Raw genomic sequence first — 9937 nt, 5'->3', positions numbered from 1 at the left:
ATGAAATTTATCTCCTGAACGTGTGAAGTCGCCCAAGCCATAGGAAGAGATCTGATCTCCCTTAGCTTAATTTCCCACAGAGGGGCAGGATGTTTGTGCTATAGTGATAGAATACTCATAGCAAAGCTGAGATCGTCCGAGGTGACAAAGTTGCTAAAAGGCCTGGCTAACAGAGTTGCAGCCTTGGCAGCAGCTGCAGCACCAGCTGCCTCATTCCCTGTCACGTCGACCTGTCCAGGATTCCATGAGGACGAGATGACAGCGGAAGCATCAGTGATCGAATAGAGGCACTCCTGCATCTGTTGTACTCTACGATGGTACGTGCACACAACAGTGAGGCTCTGGAGATCACTGACGTAATCACAGGGTACGACACATTTAGAGATTCCGTGTCGCTTTTATGTACAAGATTGCCTGATAAAGGGCAAATAGCTCTGTAGAAAAAAAATAGAGCGTTCCTCTAAAAGGCAATATCCGGTTATCTCTTTTCCGAGAAAAAAGGCACATCCCGTTCCATAGTCATCCTTAGGCGTCATCGGTGTAAATTTTGATACTTTGCACAGACTACATACGAAGCTCCAGAAGCGTCCAGAGAATAATCGAAGGTGAAGTAGTACTCTTTGGAAGCGAAGAAAGTCCAAGTTGGGCATAGACTATTACACGAATCCAGTGGGGAAAAAGACTCGCACGTCACCGAAATGTATCAGATGAATGGTCTTCATTATGTTTAGCCTAAGAGGGCATAGCAGTTATGAGTCTGGTACAAATGTGAATCTTTTCCCCATTTCGCATAAAATTTTACCTCTGAATTAAAAAGGAATGCGATCTCACTGGTACTCGTATTAATGAAATATGAAGAAGTAAGACAAGTCCCATAGTGCAAAGGAAAATACACTGTAAGACAAAAAAAGACCACCACGAATCAGTTATCCAAGTGGGACGGAAATCGTTAGATGTGATGTAGAGACAAACGATCAAAAATTCAGGCAAACTGGATGATTTATTCAAGAGAAAGAGCTTCACAAATTGAGCAAGTCGATAACACGTTAGTCCATCTCTGGCCCTTATGAAGTCATTTATTCGGCTTTGTATGACTGATGGAGTTGTTGGATGTCCTCCACAGGATATCATGCCAGTTTCTGTGCAATAGGTGCCTTAGAACGTCAGGATCCCGATGCGGTTGTAGGGTCTTACTCATAATGCTCGAAACTTTCTCAAATGGGAGAGATCCGCGACCTTGCTAGTCAAGATATGGCTTGGCAAGCACGAAGGTAAACAGTAGCAACTCTGGCCGTGTTCAGGCGGACATTACTTTGTTGAAATGTAAGTCCTGGATGGCTTGCCGTAAAGGGTAACAAACGGGGGGTAGAACATCGTCGACGTAACATCGTCGACGTACCGCAGTGTTCTAAAAATACTGTTCGTCTATGTGGTACTTAAAGTGTACAACACGCAGTGTGTAAGTCCGCTCGCTCGTTTTCGTCGACTGACCGCAAACAATTTGGTATCCGTTCAGACCACATCTCTCGTGTACTCCCATCAGATGACCAACTGCCCCACCTGTTTCGGTCGTATTCCAATTTGCTTGTCGCCTCCTATGGCTGTACCAGAGGTAACCAAAGAAGGCGCTCCACCCGAAAACACTTACACACTCGTCACTTACACACTCGTCCGTTAACCGGTTCTACTGTCCAAGTCTCACCACCTCGGTAGCAACACGAATGTAGGCGTGTGCCCACATAGCTTTGGTCATGTATCTAATGTCTCTTGACTTCGACATGCACTGATTGGCAAAAAAAGTGAAGCACCAAAAACGGGAGGAGGAAACGAAATGAAACTTCACGTTTTGAAAAGGTGTGTGATGTTATTTCAGTGAGTCACTTTTACAAATAGCTTAGTACACTGAACGCACACAATGTACGTTCCACCTAATCCGGATACATGCAATGATTCTGTTGGGAATGGCGTCGTAAACAGTTCTATCCTGTCTTGTAAACTTGGCCAACAACAGTCGTAACTGGTCCTCGATACCTTGGACGCCGGCAGTAGAACGGTCAAACACATGTTATGTCGCTGACAGATCTGGGTATCCTGCAGGCCACAGGTTTATCTCAACATCACGAAGACACTTCAGAGACACGTTCTACACATGAGAGAGCATTGTCATGCTGAAAAATGGTACCACAATATTATCGCACGAGACAAAACGCATTATGAGGCAGGATGTGTGTGCGACGGACCGTAATACAGTCTGAATGCTCTCGATCACTACTAGCTGTGATCTGAAGTCAAATCTGATGGCTCATCACACCATAGGAGGAATAACACCGTTGTACCTACTCAAAACATTGAAAGACTGGGACCTCTCCTTAAGTCACCACCATACTAGCCAACGATGGTCATTGGGGTAGGCTAGAACCGCGATTCATCGGTGGGGTGAACACAGTGCGAAGCCATTTATCAGTACTCCATGCTTTTCGATTACGGCACCACTCCAAACTCAACAGTTTGTGTTGTGATGTTAACGGCAACCTGTGTATGGAACCATTAATAGCTAGTCCGGCAGCTGCTATTCACCGACGAATGGTGTGAGGTGATACAGAATGATGCGGGGAGTTCATTACATCTTCTCGGATCGCACGCGCGGGTCTGAGTGAGCTAGTGTGCTTGTGTCGATCAGGTGTGTTACTCTGGAACCTTCATGACGAATGTGTCTGCCTGCAATCCAACATCGGGTCACTGTAACATCCGCAGGCTTCCACTAACCTGGATATCGCACGGTTCAACCACGTAGGAACCCACAACAATATCTCTTTCAAAGCTGTCAGGTGCAGAAAGCACCGTAAACCACGAGTACTCGCCATTTCCATGCTCTTCACAGTGATCGCTCAACGTCTGGTCCCACAAACCTGGTAACGACCTGAACACAAACAGCAAGTAATGCACTCTGGTGGTCATTCTGTCACAGATAACTGCAGCCCTCATCATTTTCAGTTCCACCGATAGTGTGTACATTACGAAGTTACATCAACATTCGATCATGTACTCAATTTTTCTTCACTTTTTTATCAGGTACTGTACTAGGCGCGTCGTCCCGTTTAGCAGTAACATTCGAAGTATCATAAATCGATAAAAATGTCAGAAAAAAGCAATACCCGTATATCCTCTTGCCCCCTTTTCTCTCGACAGCTTCCTCAAGTATGCGTCTGACGTGCCAGAAAATTGTGTTCTTGGATAGCATTCGCTGTTCTTTCTCAAAACTTATTTTCTTGCACGAAGTCTCCCTGCTGCTAACGGAACCCAATTTCCTTCTCCAGCAAAAGTGTTTTTGATGCAGTAGTTACTAGCATAGTAATCCATTGCACGTCACAGAAAACTCCAACTGCACATTCTACTATCTCATTTAAATGATAATCAGTTACTTATTGGAAGCCGTGACGTTCCCTCTAGTTGCACTGCACTGTTAGGTTATCTCCTTGTCAGCCACACTGCCTTTCGTGGTACTTGCCTGTTAAAAGAGTGAAATTCCATGCATACAAATAACGTCTTTCATCCAAAATACTCGGAACTACACTGTGAACTTTACATCACTTCATATTATTCTATAGAATGATTTAACTGGTTTCCAGTTATTAACTCGATCTGTGTGCACAGATAGTTACAAATAGCTTTATGTTGTGGGGGATGTTGCATCGACATGAATGCTGACGAACAGGAAGACAGAGGCATTTGATTGAAATAAACTTTATAGTGAATAGTAACGTGCTTGCTGATATTCTCTGCCGATAACATGGCTAATACAAATAATAGCCATTACTGTTCAACAAAAATTTCTGCACCTCGTGTAGTTGTCATTGTGCATATTCGTGTCTAAAAAAATGCTCTGACGTACTAGTTAAAATCATAGTCTGCAAAGGAAGTCCAGAATTTTCTCACTGTTTAATTGTGTTGTACATCTACGTATTTTCCAGTGTTAGTATTGTTTATACGTAAATGGTCTCATGATAGTTACGTGTGGAAAAAGTTATCTGGACAGCCCAATTTCTAGGTTTTTCTAATCGTTCAAATGAGTTAGCAGCAAGTCAGTGTATTTACAGCTAGCTCTAACAATAAGTACAGAGATATGAATTTGATATACACTCTGGTGACACTGTGAGCGTGGGGATGATCTGAGATTCTGTTATTCTGCGCAACGGATTAATCTTAGATGTACCCTTTACCCTGTGGCTCCTGCAAGATGCAATTTCCACCCCCACACTACTACAGAAGTCAGACAGACGCTCCTAACGTTCTAACGAGAAATGCCTGAAAAACTTTCAGCAATAAATATCTTCTGGAGTCGTCCGCTGTAAGGAAATGACACAAAAATTCACAAAATTTTTACGTCACTAGTGGGATACTTGGGTACTGGAGTAGTGCTGGTTAGTGTAAGAAAAACATGAAACTAACGAAAGTTATTATTTATTTTGCAAAAATTCTGAGAAATCACAATGGCACTTTTAGTTATGAATTGAACAAGTTATATCCTGGTTCTTTTCGGAATGTGAAGTTACCTCTCAAAGATAGGATTCGCTAATGAGATTTCTATACAAAGTTTAAGATTGTTGTTGACTTGGCAGAATGGCTGAGAGGCGCGCCTACTCAAGTTGAATAATTATCCTTTAGAATGTTGCCAGGTACAGTCGAGGCTGTAGTGTGTGAAATGCAGTGACGTGTGCTGTTTTGGAGGAAATATGGGGCTCGGCATAGCTGTAGTGCACAATACCGTAAGCTGCGATGACTGCTGTCTGCGCCGCTCGCTGCTGACCAATAAGATAACTCTCGTTCTATCTGGATTGACCTTCGCCAATCAAACTCTCCCTACGCCTTGATGAAGTCAAGGATTCCTATTCGGCCCTAGTCTAACTATTGGCGTTGTACACCGGTCAGATAACCAGTCCACTGCGATGCCACTCAAAAATTCGGTCGCAGGCGTTTAACTATAACTCTGTCCGTTCACACCGCACAATAAGTGTGTCGGCCAACACAGTGAACAACGCTTAATCACAAGGACTCAGTATAGAGTCGCACTTCGATTCGCTCTCGACAGAGGTGCTCTCCCAGTGAAGTACTGAGGAAAGACTTGTTCCTCGCTCCAAGAGCGACAACGGAACGGCGCCTCTCCACGCCTGACATGAAGTGGTATATCTTTCGGTCTCTTCCATTACTCCTTCAGCTCAAGGCGTCAGAAATGTCGTCTGCCAATCAGCATTGCTCTTCTAAAACGAGAGAATGACGTTTCGTTTAAGGCGACCAATCCGAAAATCTGTAGTATCAGTGTTTGGCGTTTGCTGTCTCCCTGTGAAAATCTCTGAAACTGCGTGCTATGTGTAAAGAATCCGTAGGCTGGCCGCTCCCACACAATGTAGCGGAATTTGCTTTTAAGCCGAACACGGGGTCGTTCCTCCTTCCCCTCAGGCGAACGCTGTCTGCTCCACGGGCGTCCACCGGCCGACGTAGATGGGTTGGGACTGGCCTCCTGGCGTGCGGTTGCCTCTCTCGAACTAAAAGCTCCTGTGACCGTCGTGTCTGGAATTTATGTGTGTACGCCAGCCTCGAGTATTTCAACCATGGTGCGCACTTGCGATTTATTAGTTATTTGCATATCGTTTGCATGAATTAATACAACATTGATTTTATCTTATCCAGTTTTGGTTCGAATGAAGCGTCTTAATTTGCGGAATATGATTGTGAGGGCGGAATATGTAAGCAATGAAGGTCAGGAGACCACGACGTCTTACAACACAAGAAAGCTTGTAACAGAAGGCATACTCCTTTGGAACAGAGAAAAAGAAGATGAGAAAGAAAGAGTGGATAACATTGTTTGCTGAAACCTTGAGGGATAACTTCAACCGCTTAATTGTACTTTCTTCGTCCTTGCATAATATGCACTTCCCATACGGTATGAGAAGTGTCTTAAGTCTATCCGTTGACTGCAGGTAACTGTAATGTGTGTGTGAGGGGGGGGGGGAGGGGAGGCGAGGGTTGGTAGTAGTAGAAGTGAACAGAGAGAGAACGGAAATATAGGAGAGGATGAAACACAGTGACGTAAAATAGCAAGAGACAATGGGGTCCTGTAACGTAAAAACGAGACTCCATCTTAAAACTTCATTTTCTTTCAACAGTCCTTTAACACATCTTTGGAGTGTTTACTCTTAGGTCATTAAAAAAACGATTTGCCTGTATTCGAATTACAAGCACGACTAAAAAATATTTGAAATATGGACTGCGTAAGGGTCCGTGACACACTGACCTACCAACGTGGTCAGGATAGTACCTGTCTGTCAGGGACCTGCAACTGATGCATTGCTGCCAAGATGCACTGATGGCAAGATACCAAGTTCGATGTAAGTTTGTAACTTTCACATGGTCCCAGTGTTAAAAAAAACTTTTGGGTACTATAGACGCTATTTTCCACTTCAATATGGGATATCTGAAGACTGTAGAAAGCAAGAGTCCCAGAACCCAGCACTCCTTTGTCTCTCTCCCAGAAGAATATCCTTATCTACTGATCAACAATGGGTCAAGTAGTCCATAAAATGTTGCCAGCAGAGGGAAAATTTTTTAAAAAAGGCTACCCTGGCCTTTACATTACAAAAATGGCTCTGAGCACTATGGGACTTAACTTCTAAGGTCATCAGTCCCCTAGAACTACTTAAACCTAACTAACCTAAGGACACCACACACATCCATGCCCGAGGCAGGATTCGAACCTGCGACCGTAGCAGTTGCGCGGTTCCAGATTGTAGTGCCTAGAACCGCTCGGCCACTGCGGCCGGCTTGACATTACAAGAAGAAGCCTTACAAGAGGAGGAAGTGAAAATGCATGGCGCTGATGAATTTTAATCGAGATGTGTCTTGTACTGACATTCATTTTTTAATAAAATTTTAAACTACATTTCCCATAAGTTAGTTTTTCTAAGTTGATTGCCAAATTTTTTCATCCTGTACATTAACCAGTCTCGATGACGTTCTTCAGGAAGCAGTCTTGACACTTTTTCACACTTCTATGTATTAATATTACCGCAAATGAGGTTTGTCCGCTTTTATTGTCACATTTACATACCGGTAATTCAGAAAAATTTAAGTTCGAAGATGATAATCGTTGAACTAGATATTATGAATGTACCTATAAAATCTAGAATGTGAAAACTGAGGTCCGAGTACCAAAAGATGTTCTTCAATTGCATTAAGAAGCATACCAAAATTAAAAATTCAAAAATCAGAAAATCCTATACTATAAGTTGTATCAGCGTACAAAGACAAATTTGCTGCCAAAGGGGTGGCCTAGTGTCAGGCGGGCTTCAGTGGCCGAGAGGTTCTAGGCGCTACAGTCTGAAGCCGCGCGCCCGCTACGGTCCCAGGTTCGAATCCTGCCTCGGGCATGGATGTGTGTGATGTCCTTAGGTTAGTTAGGTTTAAGTAGTTCTAAGTTCTAGGGGACTGATGACTTCAGAAGTTAAGTGCCATAGTGCTCAGAGCCATTTGAACCTAGTGTCAGATGCTTTTAATTTGGTTGCTCCGTAGCGTTGTTGGATGACGTTTCCGGACATGGCCTGCTGGCCCTAATTTGTTCCTCAAAATACCCTCTACAAGCCCTCGAAGTTCGTCGCAGTATTTCTGGGACACCCTGAATAAAAGAATCATAGCTTGTAATTTGTCTCATGCATATCCGATGTTCTTATGGAAGAAACACCGTATTCCCATCAGGCAAAAGTTGTTGGTGGCATCTCGGTGATTATTTAAGTTGCCAAAATGCATTGATGATTATATACTAACATGGTATCTGTTCTTTCGGACATGTCCGAAAGAACAAATGCCATCGGTGACCATGCAGCTCGTTAGAATGAAATTACAATGAATTGAACACAGAGGAGAGTGCGGGAGGCGTACCGGAGGTAAATCCCTGCAGTCGCGCTATCCTCTGTGTCCTCGGTGGCTCAGATGGATAGAGCGTCTGCCATGTAAGCAGGAGATTCCGGGTTCGAGTCCCGGTCGGGGCACACCTTTTCATCTGTCCCCGTTGACGTATATCAACGCCTGTAAGCAGCTAAGGGTGTTCAATTCATTGTAATTGCATTGATGATTGTTTCATACGACCCTAGTCACTATTCGTCTAAGTAGATAGATTAAAAACGCTCCGCGTTCCATTCCCTCTCCAGAAAACATTTTTAACGTACCAAGAACTTTGAAAACACCGCAAACACATTCCGCTGAGGCTGTGGCCAAGTGGTTTCCGTGCTATATCCTTCATACCAGGAGTGCTGGTCCAGCGAGACATGCAGAAGAGCTGCGAGCTGCAAAGTTTGGAAAGTATGATTTTATCCAGCAAGAGCACTTAGCCCTAAAAGGTAAAGTTTTTGTTTTCGAGTTTTAGTCCGGCACATGATTTTAGTCAGCCATCAAGACGTCGAAAGCCGATTATCACTGAAAGCTGAAACAGAATGAAGATATTCCTAGGAGTGTACATCTGTAACTTAGCTTTGTATGACGTTGATATGCGGAAGAGGACATTGGAAGAATTTGAAATAAGGTATGGCAGTACGAAATGAAATATAGTGGAAACATTAGGCACGCAGACTTTTCTTACCGGAAGTGGGATCGAGATAAAGGAACACAAGGGCGACGATGAATACTTCGGTTGGCACCGCAGGTAGTCGGAGAAGGGAGGGTTGGTTGTTTGGGGGAGGAGACCAAACAGCGAGGTCATCGGTCTCATTGAATTAGCGAAGGACGGGGAAGGATATCGGCCGTGCCCTTTCAAAGGAACCATTCCGGCATTTACCTGGAGAGATTTAGGGAAATCACGGAAAACCTAAATCAGGATGGCCGGACGTGTGATTGAACCGTCGTTCTCCCGAATGCGAGTCCAGTGTGCTATCCACTGCGCCACTTCGCTCGGTCGCGGAGGGGAAAATTGTAAGAATTTACGAACACTCTTTCACTCTGCAACGTAGGGCATGCAATTACAAAGCTTTCCGACGGCAAGTGTTGTCTGTAAACTTGTCTTGTGCGGGCGACACGCCCACCAGGCAAGGCTCCTGACCTGTCCTCATAGCTTCATCTCTACCAGTACCTTTCCCTCACTCCGAACTTGATACGTTGTCGCCAATGATGTCTCGACCATACTGCGGAAGTTTCGCTGGAAAGTCCTTAAACATCTCCATACATTTCCGACCTCTTCCCATTCGGTTTCCACACTTTTTGGATCACCGAAGGAAGACATTCGTCGTCCTCGACCTACTTCGGACGAAGAGGTGCACACCTGGATTCAGTCGTGGTTCCGTAGACAACCGCAAAATCTTTTCATGAGGTCATTGACAGTCTTGTCTCACAGTGAGGTAAATACATTAACAGTTATGGTCATTACTCCTGAAATAATAAACAGTTCACAAACGTTTTTTCAATCTCTCTTTCCCAATTGAATGCCCGTTATACATTTACATAACAAAAAAAAATGCTAAGAAGCTTGAGTGTTGTTCTGGCTGACTTCTCTGGTTCCACAGACAATCTTTTTTTTAATTTGTAACAAGTAGGTTACTTATCATCATCATCATCATCATCATCATTTAAGACTGATTATGCCTTTCAGCGTTCAGTCTGGAGCATAGCCCCCCTTATAAAATTCCTCCATGATCCCCTATTCAGTGCTAACATTGGTGCCTCTTCTGATGTTAAACCTATTACTTCAAAATCATTCTTAACCGAATCCAGGTACCTTCTCCTTGGTCTGCCCCGACTCCTCCTACCCTCTACTGCTGAACCCATGAGTCTCTTGGGTAACCTTGCTTCTCCCATGCGTGTAACATGACCCCACCATCTAAGCCTGTTCGCCCTGACTGCTACATCTATAGAGTTCATTCCCAGTTTTTCTTTGATTTCCTCATTGTGGACACCC

The 9937-nt window shown here is 44.0% G+C and overlaps 1 non-coding gene across 1 annotated transcript; it reads left to right on the top strand.

Annotated features, from left to right (window-relative positions):
* Nucleotides 1-7968: 7968 nt before the first annotated feature.
* Nucleotides 7969-8042, top strand: Trnat-ugu. The gene has a single exon. It is a non-coding gene; the product is annotated as a tRNA-Thr (tRNA).
* The last annotated feature ends 1895 nt before the right edge of the window (nucleotides 8043-9937 follow it).

The sequence above is a fragment of the Schistocerca piceifrons genome, chromosome 1, assembly GCF_021461385.2.
Source record: "Schistocerca piceifrons isolate TAMUIC-IGC-003096 chromosome 1, iqSchPice1.1, whole genome shotgun sequence".
NCBI lineage: Eukaryota > Metazoa > Arthropoda > Insecta > Orthoptera > Acrididae > Schistocerca > Schistocerca piceifrons.
The sequence above is the reverse complement of the archived record's forward strand: the minus strand, read 5'-3'. Positions and strand labels throughout refer to the sequence as shown.